The sequence below is a fragment of the Medicago sativa genome, chromosome 5, assembly GCF_051527215.1.
Source record: "Medicago sativa cultivar Bolivia chromosome 5, Bolivia_mono, whole genome shotgun sequence".
In the NCBI taxonomy this organism is placed as follows: Eukaryota; Viridiplantae; Streptophyta; class Magnoliopsida; order Fabales; family Fabaceae; genus Medicago; species Medicago sativa.
In genome coordinates this window covers 34772160-34786728 of record NC_140753.1, presented here as the reverse complement: position 1 = coordinate 34786728, position 14569 = coordinate 34772160, and the positions used below count along the sequence as shown (strand labels likewise).

The 14569-nt window shown below is 37.4% G+C and overlaps 1 long non-coding RNA gene across 1 annotated transcript; it reads left to right on the top strand.

The window, feature by feature from the left end:
• The first annotated feature begins 7605 nt into the window (after positions 1-7605).
• Positions 7606-8142, top strand: LOC146922002 (uncharacterized). Its single transcript, XR_015012300.1, has 2 exons — positions 7606-7798; positions 7894-8142. It is a non-coding gene; the product is annotated as an uncharacterized LOC146922002 (long non-coding RNA).
• Positions 8143-14569: the final 6427 nt, after the last annotated feature.

Genomic DNA, 14569 nt, shown 5'->3' with positions numbered 1-14569 from the left:
TATAACAGCTGCCCCTATTTAAGTTTCTTTGTCCGGAGAGTCAAGACACGAAGTCTTTGATTTGACGGGACGAAGATACTTAAATATTAACATTTGCACTGTTTTTGGACATAAAAATACGCCCTCAGATTTTCAAAATATGAATGCCATGCAACGCTTTGATTATGAGTGCAAGACAAACGAATTGGAGTCTACAGAGCATGTCATATCACTGGGGATTTAGGTGGACATTGACAGGGTAGACAAACAAGGGGACAAAAGATAGGTACGAGCTGTTCTTTGGATCGAACTTGCCACTTGACCGAGAGATACAAACAAGAGATGGGTACAAGCTATTCTTTGGATCGAACTTGCTACTTGACTGGGAATAGAAGTACAAGGCAGGTACAAGCTGTTCTTTGGATCGAACTTGCTACTTGACCGGAAATATAGACATATAGGCAGACACAAGCTGTTCTTTGGATTGAACTTGTCGCTTGATTAAAGATACAAACAGATAGGCAGGTGCAAACTGTTCTTTGGATCGAACTTGCTATCTGACCTGGAGGCATAGACAAAAGGATGATACAAGCTGTTCTTTGGATCGAACTTGCGGCTTGATCAATTATCACAACATGTAGGTTGGTGCAAACTGTTCTTCGGATCGAACCTGTCGTTTGACCGATAACAAAACATAAGCAGGGTACAAACTGTTCTTTGGATCGAACTTGCCGTTTGACCGGAAACATAGGCATATAAGCAGGTACAAGCTGTTCTTTGGATCGAACTAGCCACTTGACCAATAACAAGATACAAATTGGAAGTTTGATTTGGAAAGATACAAATTGAGAGTAAGTTGATATTGACTTGACTTGAAAATAGACATGACCATTTTTGTTGGCCCAAAAGCAAATTGAGAATGAATTAGCATTGATGGAGACATTGAAAGTTGAAAACAGTCAGAGACATAGACATTGAATTGGAGAGTTGAATTTGAGTTGAATTGGAGTTTGAAATTGAATTGAATTGGAAATTGAGATTGAATTGAATTGGAAATTGAAATTGGGTTGAGTTGGGAATTGAAATTGAGTTGAATTGAATCGAGTTGAAAGTTGAGATTAATTGAAAGTGAAGATTAAGTTGAATTTGAAAGTTGAGATTGGGAATGCAACATGTATGTATGGTATAACAAGATTATTAAATGTATGGGCACATAAAATGCATGATTATGCATGTATGAATGCTTGAAATGCATGATTGGTTTGTAGTTTGACAGAGAAGTTTCACAGAGACAGACAAAACATTGGAAGATTGGGCACGTAGTGGCTCGTGCTATAACATATTCATATGGAAATCCTCTTTGGAGAGACCGTCGTTGGAAGACGTATCAAAACCATGGCTGAGGGCAATAAAACTTGTAGAGGAGGGACCTTTGGAAGATTCTTGGATACAGGTCGCCGTTGTTAGGCGTGTCAATGCTGGGTAAACATTGGATGTTCGCATCTGTGGTCAATGCTTTTCATTCTTTCGTTCTTTCATTTTTTCAATCCCATTTTTGCCTGAACCACCCTTTCGGGTTTTCGATTCACTGGGAATAAATTCTTTTCGTTGCCCCATTTTTGCCTGAATTGCCTTCATAGGTTGTCAATCAGCGGGGTGCTCTTTTTTGCCTAAGCCGCCCTTTCGGGTTTTCGACTTAGCGAGCCTTTCATTTTGCATTTTTTTTCAATTTTTCATTCTGTTTTTTCATTCTTGCCATTGACCACAGATCATCCTGCGGAACAACCTGCTCGTAACATGTATTGGAATAGACATTGACACTCATTTATTCATGCATGTTTCATTGAAATGTACCCTGTTGCTTAGGTTTGTTTTTAAAATAGACAGAAAAAGGTTTTTTAATTTCCAAAGATGTTTGTTTCAGACATTGACATTATCAAATAGAAAGGAAATGTTTTGTATACAGTATTGAAAATAGAAAGAAAAAGTAGAGTTTCAAACAAAAGCATAGGCTCAAATTGATGTAGAAGAGTGAAAGTCAGCCAAAGACATGACTCCACGGATTTACAAAGCTTGGAAAATGGTAATTTTATTGGTTGGTGGTACATTGAACACGATGACCGCTACATTTCATAGAAATTTTGAATTCACAAGTACAGAAGCTTCTGATGAAGACGATCATTGACAGCTACAGACGCCCCAAGGAGTGATGGTGATTTGCCAGATATAGTTACTTGTCTTTTTATTATCAATCTCATTTTTGCATGAACCGCCCTTTCGGGTTTTCGGCTCATCGAGACGCTCATTCTTGCCTGAGTTGCGTACAATCTCAGCGAGCTTTTTCAGATTCATTTTTTTGTCCCTAACTTTTGCCTGGATCGCCCTTTCGGGTTTTCGATCCACCGGGAAGCGCATTTTTGCCTAGGCCGCCCTTTCGGGTTTTCGACCTACCACGCTGTTCTTTTCTTTTTAGACAAAGTATTTCTTGACTATATCGGCATTGACAGGATTTGGGAGTTCAACACCATCCATGTGTGTAAGGATTAAAGCACCACCAGAGAAAGCCTTCTTGACAACATAAGGACCTTCGTAGTTAGGTGTCCACTTGCCCCTTGGGTCAGGTTGCTGGCTTATCCTTCTTTTCAATACAAGTTCGCCTTCCTTGAATTCTCGAGGTCGGACCTTCTTGTCAAAAGCATTCTTCATTCGCACTTGATACAACTGTCCGTGAGCCATAGCATCCATACGTTTCTCTTCAATCAAATTCAACTGATCATACCGACTTTGACACCATTCAGCCTCAGTTAATTTTGCTTCCATGATCACTCGAAGAGACGGAATCTCCACTTCCAGAGGGAGAACTGCTTCCATACCATACACCAAAGAGAAAGGAGTTGCCCCGGTTAAACTGCGCACCGTAGTACGGTAACCATGCAAGGCAAACGGTAGCATCTCATGCCAGTCTTTGTAAGTAGTAACCATCTTCTGAACAATCTTCTTGATATTCTTGTTAGCGGCCTCAACTGCACCATTCATCTGAGGCCTGTAAGGAGAAGAGTTGTGATGTTCAATCTTGAATTCTTCACATAAAGCTTGCATCATGCTATTGTTCAGATTGGAACCATTGTCAGTGATGATCTTGTTGGGAACACCATATCGACAGATGATGTTATTCTTGATAAACTTTACTACCACTTGCTTGGTCACATTTGCATAGGAGGCAGCTTCAACCCACTTGGTGAAATAGTCAATTGCCACTAGAATGAAACGATGTCCATTGGAAGCTTTTGGCTCAATTCTTCCGATCATGTCAATGCCCCACATGGAGAAAGGCCATGGGGAAGATATAACATTGAGGACATGTGGAGGCACATGAATCTTATCAGCATATATTTGACATTTGTGGCATCTCTTGGCATGTCTGTGACAGTCACGCTCCATAGTTATCCAGTAATAGCCGGCTCTTAACAGCTTTCTTGACATGGTGTGACCCGTAGCATGGGTCCCAAAGGTACCGTCATGTACATCATGCATCAATTTCTCAGCTTCTTGTTTATCAACACATCTCAACAAGACCATGTCATAGTTCCTTTTGTATAGGATTTCTCCGTCCAGAAGGAATTTACTAGCCCATCTTCTCAAGGTCTTTTTATCCCTGTTGGAAGCACCAGGTGGATATTCGTGATTTCGCAAGAACTGTTTGATATTATGATACCAAGGTTTTCCATTATTCACATCTTTATCAGCCCGATCTGGCATATTTTCAATAACAAACACATGAGCGGGTCTATCAAGACGCTGCACTTTGATTACGGGCACATCATTCCAGTGATTCACACGAAACATGGAAGACAGAGTAGCAAGAGCATCAGCCATCTGGTTTTCATCCCGGGGAATGTGGTGCAACTCAACCTTAGTAAAGTATGTCAACAGACGTCTTGCGTAGTCACGGTAAGGGATCAGCTTCTCATGATGAGCCTCCCATTCACCCTTTATCTGATTAATAACAAGTGTAGAATCTCCATAGATGTCAAGGTGCTTAATTCTCATATCAATGGCTTCTTCAATGCCCAAGATGCATGCCTCATATTCAGCTATGTTGTTTGTGCATTCAAAAGTTATTCGAGCAGTGAAAGGAATGTGGTGCCCCTGCGGAGTTACAATAATGGCTCCAATCCCTTTACCATAAGCATTGACAGCACCATCAAACATCAATCCCCATTTGCTATTGGGATCCGGCCCTTCATTGATCAGTGGTTATTCACAGTCTTTGGCTTTCAGATACATAATCTCTTCATCAGGGAAATCAAACTTAATCGGCTGGTAATCATCAAGAGGTTGACAAGCAAAATGCTCAGCAAGGATGCTTCCTTTGATTGCTTTCTGAGCTTTGTACACAATATCATATTCAGACAACAACATTTGAAAATTGGTCCACAGGTAGTAGTCATGTGAGATATGAATCTTGAAATATAATTCAGGCGTCCGAGGAAACCTCTGACTTGTTTTTCAGTTTGAGGGGCCGGCATCTCTCTGATGGCTCGGACTTTATCAAGATCAACTTCAATGCCTCTTTGGCTGACAATGAAGCCTAGCAACTTTCCAGATCTTACACCAAATGTGCACTTGTTAGGATTCAACCGCAGCTTGTACTTTCTCAATCTTTCAAACATCTTTTTCAAATACACAACATGCTGCTCTTCATCACTTGACTTCACAATCATGTCATCAACATATACTTCAATCTCTTTGTGAATCATATCATGAAACAGAGTGGTCATACCCCTTTGATAGGTAGCACCAGCATTTATCAAGCCAAACAGCATCACTTTATAACAGAATGTTCCCCATGGAGTGATGAAAGACGTCTTTTCTCTATCTTCAGGTGACATCCGTATCTGATTGTAACCTGAGAAACCATCCATAAAGGAGAACACTTTGGATTGAGCGGTACTGTCAACAAGTACATCAATATGAGGCAATGGGAAGTTATCTTTCGGACTGGCTTTATTCAAATCTCTATAATCAACACACATTCGAACTTTCCATCTTTCTTTGGCACTGGTACAATGTTGGCAATCCACTCAGGATATTCAGCTGTCATGAGGAAACCCGCATCAATTTGCTTTTGCACTTCAGCCTTGATCTTAAGAGCCATGTCTGGACGAGACCTTCTCAATTTCTGTTTGACAGGAGGACATTTAGGTCTTGTCGGTATCCGATGTTCCACAATCTTGGGATCTAGACCCTGCATATCTTCATAGGACCATGCAAAGACATCTGGATAATCATGAAGAAGCTGAGTGATCTTCTTTTTTACTTCTGGCTCTAGTGCAGCACCAATCTTGATCTCTCGCTTATTCTCTTCAGTACCCAGGTTGATAAGCTCAATCTCTTCCTGGTGGGGTTGAATGGCTCTTCTTTCTTGCTCAAGTAATCGAGTGATCTCATACGATATCTCTTCATCATCTTCCTCATCTTCAGCTTCGTATACAGGGAATTCAAAATTTGGAGGAACCATAGGGTCACTGTGTTCAACGGGTTTATTGTGGTTCAATCTGAATAATATGATTGGGAAGATTTTAGAAAAAATGTTTTTTATGCAGATTTTTGAAATCAATAAGAAAATACAGATGTTTTGGTTTTTTCTGGCATTACCATTATTTCCAAGAAAAAGGCACTAAAAAGTAAAAAAAAAACAAAGATTCGTGGGAAAGACGACAACTTTTATTGATAACGGCAATGGCGAAACAAACAGGCCCTTACAAGGATATCACTTTCGCCTTGGGCAGAGCGAAAGGATTGTTATTTTGAAAATGAAGAAAAACATGAACAACAAGACACATTACGTGGAAGCATGCATGACTAAAGGAACATCAATGGCCTCCCAATTCCTCACGGTGCCTCCTGGTACAACAAATGTAGGCACATAACTACTTTCAGCAGCATCTTCAGCAATAGCATTAATGAACCCAGCACTATAGAAAGCTCCTGCTGAAACGCCTGAGGTCGGGGAGAATCCAAGGCCCTCTTTGCTTCTTCTCACTCTCGAAGCTTCGCTTCTGTGATCGTTCAAATTTGTCACTCAAGTGATGGATTTGAGCTTCGAATTGCAGAAATAAAAGTTCGATGATGAAGGTTCTTCAGTGAATCTCTGAGAACTGCTTTGAATTCATTGCAATTGATTGAAATTTTCGTTACTGGAAAGTTAGGGTTTGTGTGTGTTCTTCGTGTTCTTGAAGAATTCTGAATTTGATCTCTGATTTTGGAGAGAGAATGTGAAATGGTGTTTGTTGAGTTGGCGGTTAGAGAATGGTGTGATCCTGGCACATGTGATGAGTTGGCCTGTATTTATAGGCCAGCTGTGACATCTGAACCAATGAGCCCTTGACACCTGTGCTGGACTGTAACTAACTCGTCCTTGGCTGGAAATTGGCTTGAGGACCATTCTGCAATTTTTGAAAGTTTGGGACCAATCTGTAAATTTAAAAAAGGACTATTCTGTAATTTTTGAGACTTTGGGACTTAAATGCAATTGACCTAAAAAGGACTTAAAACAAAAATTTGACTTAAAGGACTAAAAAAATAAAATAAAAACCTTAAAAAAAATAAAATGAAATAAAAGGACTAAAGTGCAATTTAACAACTTTGAGGGACTAAAATGAAATTTAAAAAGAAATTAAAAAATAAAATTGGTTAAAATTTGGCAAATTGACAAAAACGTAAAGTGAAACAAAATAAAAAACACAAAATGGACTAAAACGAACCAATTACTTAAATGAGGTACTTTAAAGTAACCTCTCTCTGCCAAAATTTCGTGTGAAAAGACCAAAATGCCCCTGGGGACTAAAACGACTCAGAATGACTCTGATGCAATTTTAAAATGGGTTTTAACAAGGAATTTAAGCAAAAACTTATACAAGCACAATGAAAAGACTCAGGGACGATTTTTTTAGAAATTAAACAGAGTTTTAACACATGAAAAGACTAAAGTGCCCCTAGGGGCTAAACTGACTCAAAATGACTTCAAATGCAATTTTTGGAATGGATTTTAACACGGAATTGAAATAGAGACTTATTCAAACCATTTGAAAAGACTCAAACAATTTTTAAGGACTAAAATGAGTTTGGACGTAGGAAATGACTAAAATACCCTTTTTCATGAATTTTGCAAGTAACATTGAAATAAGATGCAGAGGAAGGTGTAATTGATCAGAGACAATTCAAACGACTTGAAATGCAAGAAAAGAAGAATTGAGCTAGTATTTTTAGGTCCAAAATTAGGGTATAACACAGGTTGCTAAGGATGTAATACACTGTGCATCCAATGTGCAGATTCTCCGAATCAAATGTGTAATAGTCTAAATTGTAGATTCAATGATCTAATACACTGTGCATCCAATGTACAGGTTGCTAAGGAAAATGGCTCCACTTTGCCAAATGCTGGATTGTTCACTATCAGATATCACTCCTTTTACCGTAGGCATTTTCGTTATTATGTGAAAACTTACCCCATTCTCTGCACAGAAAATTTATTTACTGAAAAACTAGATGACCTTACCTTACAGCTTTGCATAAGGATGGTGCATACACTCACTTGATGAATGAAGTTGATTTGAAGTGGCTCCACATATTTAAGTATATTTGTATTTTAGTTTCATCATTTTTTTTATTCATTTGCACACATCTTTTGCTTCTCCTCATTACATAATAATTACTAATGATGTAATTTTTGCACAAATATGATCTCTACAGCAAAAGCAAGGTTCTAGTTGATGTCGAAGCAGTGAAGCCATATTATCTATCACTTATTGAGAAGGTAACACCAATCTTTATGAATTGGTCATGTTTTTTTTTGTTCCCTCATTGTTTTTCTGTGTTACTTATTATTTTGTTTTGGTCATTGTTTTGCAGTATTTCCAAGCAAAGCTTAGATGGTGATACTAGAGAGTAGAGATTAAGGATTGAGGGATCAAAGATCTGAAGGAGACAAACATATACTGAATTATTCTAGGGGCGGTTTACATGATTATTAGGAGATCAAAGAGTTAATTTATTTTTTGGGAAGGTTTCAAAATGCAGTTCTTTATGTTTGGTGTAATATATATGTACTCACTTGCAGTCCGTATGCAGTCAAATAAATAAACTATTTACTATTATCTATATGATTCTCTTAGTGATCAATAATAATTTATGGAGTTCGTACAAAAATGACAAGAATCTGATGTCTGTGCTTAAACTGATGCATGTGCTTAAACAATTATAGCAGTTTACAGTGATTAGAAATAATGTATAGATATAATTGAGCAACCAACCACTATCACTATCAGGAAAACTACACCCTTAAATTAAATTACATCAAAAGTTTTGGGTATCTCTTGTAGTACCAGTTTTAGTGTTTTAAGTATTAAAATCAAATTACATCAAAAGTGTTGTAATTTCGAATTCCAAGTTCAATTCCTGATGAGAACAATCGTTGTTCAGATTTTATCATTCTCTGTCGAATTTCGAATTTCAAATTACTAGAGACTTCTTCCCTTCAAAACAGGAGATTAACACAAAAAAAAATGTAAAAGTAATTATTTCTACAAGAATTGTTCTCAACTTTTTTAAAAATATCTTAAGTATGAATTAGGGAGTTTTGACATTATTTTCTATTCCTTACGTATTGTTTTATGAAAATTATAATGAAGTTGTCGGATTGAACTAGTTATTATGTTTTAAACTATTTATGAGACTTTTATGATGAGGCCTTAGTGCCAAGGACTACTTTTAGAAGTTGTTAAATTCCGCTATATTAAGTAATTTATTGGTTGAATTTTGAAGGATAAATATTTATTTAATCCATTTATGATTTTTATGAAATGTGGCATTCCGTTTACGATGAATTACTCTGATTTTATTAAGAAATTTTTATGTTGGGAAAACGGGGTGTTACAATTGGTATCAGAGCAGGTCGGTCCATCCGTCCGGCCAAGTAGTTGAGTCGCGTTGTGTCGTTTGACAATTGAAAATACCGTCGTTAAGCTGTCCTGTTTGTTGTTTGTTGGGTAACCCTTAGTATGAACTGGTTGGAGTACAACCATGTTCATATTAATTTTTTTTAGTAAGATGGTGCATTTTTCTTCTGCTGAAGAACAGAGTGAAGCTGAGTTTTCGTCTACTAAGCAGCTGAAGCAATTAGAACGTGATGGAATTTTGATGTTCTCCTTGATGGCATCTTTATCTATGGAAAATCAAGCAGTGATTGATAAGATACAAGTGGTATGCAATTTTCCTGAAGTTTTTCCAGATGAGATTCTTGATGTATCTCCAGAAAGAGAAGTGGAATTTACGATTGATCTTATTTCGGGAACGAAGCCTGTGTCTATGACACCTTACCGTATGTCAGCGTCTGAGTTAGCTGAGTTGAAGAAACAGTTGGAGGATTTGCTTGATAAGAAGTTTATAAGACCAAGTGTTTCACCTTAGGGAGCGCCGGTATGGTTGGTTAAGAAGAAAGACGGTAGCATGAGGTTATGCATTGATTATCGCCAGTTGAATAAAGTAACGATAAAGAATAGGTATCCACTTCCAAGAATTGACGACTTGATGGATCAGTTAGTGGGTGCACGGGTGTTTAACAACATTGACTTGAGATCGGGTTATCACCAGATTAATGTGAAGTATGAAGATATGCAGAATACAACTCTTAGAACGCGATATGGACATTATGAATATAAGGTGATGCCTTTCGGTGTTAGTAATGCACCTGGTGTGTTTATGGAGTATATGAATCGCATCTTCAATGCATTTTTGGATCGCTTCGTGGTTGTGTTCATCAGCGATATTTTGATATACTCCAAGTCTGAAGAAGAACATGCTGAGCATTTGAAGATTGTTTTGCAAGTGCTGAAAGAGAAGAAGTTTATGCTAAGTTGTCTAAGTGTGAATTCTGGTTGAAGGAGGTAAGTTTTCTTGGCCATGTTATTTCTGGTAGTGGTATTGCAGTTCATCCGTCTAAAGTTGATGCAGTATCACAATGGGAGACTCCTAAGTCGGTTACCGAGATTAGAAGCTGTTTGGGATTGGCTGGTTATTACAGAAGATTTATAGAAGGGTTTTCTAAGTTGGCACTTCCGTTAACACAGTTGACTTGTAAAGGAAAAGCCTTTGTGTGGGATGTTCAGTGTGAGAACAGTTTCATTGAATTGAAGAAGCGTTTGACGACGGCTCCAGTTTTGATTTTGCCAAGGTCGAATGAACCTTTCGTGGTGTATTGTGATGCGTCCAAGTTGGGCTTAGGCGGTGTGCTTATGCAAGATGGTAAAGTGGTTGCTTATGCATCAAGACAGTTGAGAATTCATGAACGAAATTATCCTACTCATGATCTTGAATAGGATGCAGTTGTATTTGTGCTTAAGATTTTGAGACATTACTTGTATGGTTCGAGATTTGAGGTGTTTTGTGATCACAAAAGCTTGAAGTATTTGTTTGATCAGAAGGAATTGAATATGAGACAGCGAAGGTGGCTTGAATTGTTGAAAGATTATGACTTTGGTTTGAATTATCATCCGGGTAAAGCTAATGTTGTTGCAGATGCCTTAAGTAGGAAGACTTTACATATGTCTGCTATGATGGTTAAAGAGTTTGAGTTGCTAGAACAGTTTAGAGATTTGAGCTTAGTCTGTGAGATGTCGTCTCAAAGTGTTAAACTAGGAATGCTGAAGATTGATAGCGACTTCTTGAAAAGTATTAAAGAGGCGCAGAAAGTTGATGTTAAGTTTGTGGACTTGTTGGTTGCTGATAATCAGACTGAAGATAGTGACTTTAAGGTCGATGATAAAGGCATGTTGAGGTTTCGAGGTAGGATTTGTATTCCAGACAATGATTAGATGAGGAAGATGATTCTTGAAGAGAGTCATAGAAGTTGCTTGAGTATTCATCCGGGAGCTACAAAGATGTATCATGATTTGAAGAAGTTGTTTTGGTGGTCTGGACTGAAACGTGATGTGGCACAGTTTGTGTATTCCTGTTTGATTTGTCAGAAGTCGAAAGTTGAGCATCAGAAACCTGATGGATTGATGACACCTTTAGATGTGCCAGAGTGGAAATGGGATAGTATATCCATGGATTTTGTGACGAGTTTTCCCAATACTCCTAAAGGGAATGATGCTATTTGGGTGATTGTTGATAGATTGACGAAGTCGGCTCACTTTATTCCGATTAATATTAGTTTTCATATAGCTCAGCTGGCGGAGATTTATATTCGAGATATAGTGAAGCTGCATGGTGTTCCTTCGAGCATTGTGTCAGATAGAGATTCAAGGTTTACTTTTAGATTTTGGAAGAGTTTGCAAGAGGCTTTAGGTTCTAAGTTGAGGTTGAGTTCGGCGTATCATCCACAGACAGATGCTCAGTCGAAAAGAACGATTCAGTCATTGGAAGATTTGTTGAGAGTCTGTGTACTTGAGCAAGGTGGAACTTGGGATAGTCATCTACCGTTGATAGAGTTCACATACAATAACAGTTACCATTCTAGTATTGGAATGGCACCATTCGAGGCTTTGTATGGTCGGAGGTGTAGAACTCCATTGTGTTGGTTTGAGTCAGGCGACTGAGAAGGTAAAGATGATCCAAGAAAAGATGAAAGTGTCGCAGAGTCGACAAAAGAGTTGTCATGATAAGCGTAGGAAAGACCTTGAGTTTCAAGAGGCAGATCATGTGTTCTTAAGAGTTACTCCCATGACCGGTGTGGGTCGTGCATTGAAGTCAAAGAAGTTGACTTCGATGTTTATTGGTCTGTATCAGATATCAGAGAGGATTGGAACAGTGGCTTACCGGGTGGGTTTACCAACGCATCTTTCGAATTTGCATGACGTGTTTCATGTGTCGCAACTTCGGAAGTATGTTCTGGATCCATCTCATGTGATTCAAAGTGATGATGTGCAAGTTAGAGATAACCTTACGGTGGAGACCTTACAAGTGAGGATTGAAGATCGTGAAGTGAAGAAGTTAAGAGGCAAAGAGATACCTCTTGTGAAAGTCGTTTGGGACGGAGCGACTGGAGAAAGCATGACGTGGGAGCTTGAGAGTAAGATGGTGGAGTCCTATGCTGAGTTGTTTGCTTGAGGTATATTTTCGAGGATGAAAATTTTTAAAGTTGGGGAGAGTTCTAACGCCCATTTTAATTATTTAATTATTTTAATGAGTTTTAGGATATATTATATGATTTTTATATTATTTATAAGATGTACGTGATTTATGTGATTTTTTTAGAGATGTTATGAGACGTTGTGACTTATTTTATTATTAAATAAAATAAGATTCGGAAATAAAATAGTTATTGAGATGTGGGGTTGTTTTATAAATTTAAAGAGTTTAGTGGTTTAAGAGGAAATAGGAAAGAATAGAAGAGGGGTTATAAATAAGGAAGTCTAAGTTAGAAAACATTTTTACGTTAAAAACGACTTTTGGAGAAGAGGAGAACAAGAGAAGAGGAGAAGACCTAGAGCTGCGATTTCTACTTCTTTAAGGTAAGGGTGAGACTATCTTTCACTAATATTAAGTATGTGAATCATTAGATTGCATATAACATGTTTTAGGTTGAGTTTGTGACGATTTTAGAATTAGGTTAAAAGTGGTGAATTGATGATGAGAAACCATAGAATTGATGTAGAAAAACGTTTACAGATCATAGGGTAACCATAGTACATCGTTTCAGTCAATTTAGGGTCGATTATGAACCCAGAAGGGCTTAGAATGGTAGAAATCGCACTTTTGAAAAGCTGTTTTTTGGACCAGATACTGTCAAAAATGTGGCACGATTTGGCAACCATGGCACGATTTTAAAATGTCGAAAGTTGGGTTTTTCTGGTCGTAAAAACGTGGCACATTTTCCAAAATCGTGACACGTTTTCTGCAAACTTTTTCCTCGATTGTTCACTATTTTTCACCCGTTTCTGTTTTGAATTAGCTTTCGGTGTAAACATGAAAGTTGTAGATAATTGAGTTAGCTTTCTAATTGCACTCGTTTGACTTGAAGATGAATTGTAGATTTTGAGTTATTTTGAAAATAGTCCAAGTAGGTCTTCAGAAAATTTTAAGAAAACTTAGCATAACTAATCCTAAGTTAGTCCAAAAACTTATGGTTGGTTTCCAAACTTCAAACTTAGGTATTAGGGATTTAGTTGAGGTGTTTTATGAGTATTTGGCCTATGTATTATTTAATCAAACCTGATTTGCTTTTGAAGAATGTTTTGAACTTAGATATGAATATGAATGTATATGTTGATAGTTATGTTATTCTTTCAATGATCTTGGTTTGGCGTGAAAATGATCTGTGAAATTGTCAGAAGATGCTTAAATGTTGTTACTAATGATATATAATCGTATATGCATTATGTGGAATATTACGATGTTTAAGATGTTGTTGATTATCATTTGATGCTGTTGTATTATGATGCTGATATGATATGAATTAATATATGCTGCATATGTTGTTGTTGATCTTCATTAAGATGTAAATGTTGGTCTAAGTCACGAAGTTATAAGATGTTCATGAAGTTTCTAAGTAATAAGATGTTGAGTCTATGCATACTCATTTAAAGATGAGGGCTCATGCCCTATGAGCTTATGCTCAACAGAGACGAGGGCTCATGCCCTAGGAGCTTATGCTCAACAGAGACGGGGGCTCATGCCCTAGGAGTATATTTATGTTCATAAGCGACGAGGGCTTATGCCCTAGAATGGTACCACATGCATTTGCATTGTCAAGATGATATAAGATGATAAGAGTTGCATAGTCGAGTGTAGATGCATTGTCAAGTCAAATTGTTAAGTTGTGATGTTTTAACGAAGTATCTAGTGATGAAATATTTGTATGATGTTTTGTGACGATGATTATGACTGTTATATGATGATATCTATGTACTTAATTATAATTGTTGAATTATATGATGTTTATGTTGTTAAATGTAATTGATGAGTTATATACTTGATATTATTGTTTGAGAAATCTCACCCCTTCTGCTTGAAAATGTTGCTCTTCGTATGAGTAACTTGCAGGTAATCAAGATTAGGTGTGGTCGTGAGTGGACTCCTCACAAGTGTGTCTTTAGGTGCTCTGATACCTAACGGGATGGGAGTTTTGACATTATTTTCTATTCCTTACGTATTGTTTTATGAGAATTATAATGAAGTTGTCGGATTGAACTAGTTATTATGTTTTAGACTATTTATGATACTTTTATGATGAGGCCTTGGTGCCAAGGACAACTTTTAGAAGTTGTTAAATTCTGCTATATTAAGTAATTTATTGGTTGAATTTTGAAGGATAAATATTTATTTAATCCATTTATGATTTTTATGAAATGTGACATTCCGTTTACGATGAATTACTCTGATTTTATTAAGAAATTTTTATGTTGGGAAAACGGGGTGTTACAATTGGTATCAGAGCAGGTCGGTCCATCCGTCTGGCCAAGTAGTTGAGTCGTGTTGTGTCGTTTGACAGTTGAAAATACGGTCGTTAAGCTGTCCTGTTTGTTGTTTGTTGGGTAACCCTTAGTATGAACTGGTTGGAGTACAACCATGTTCATATTAATTTTTT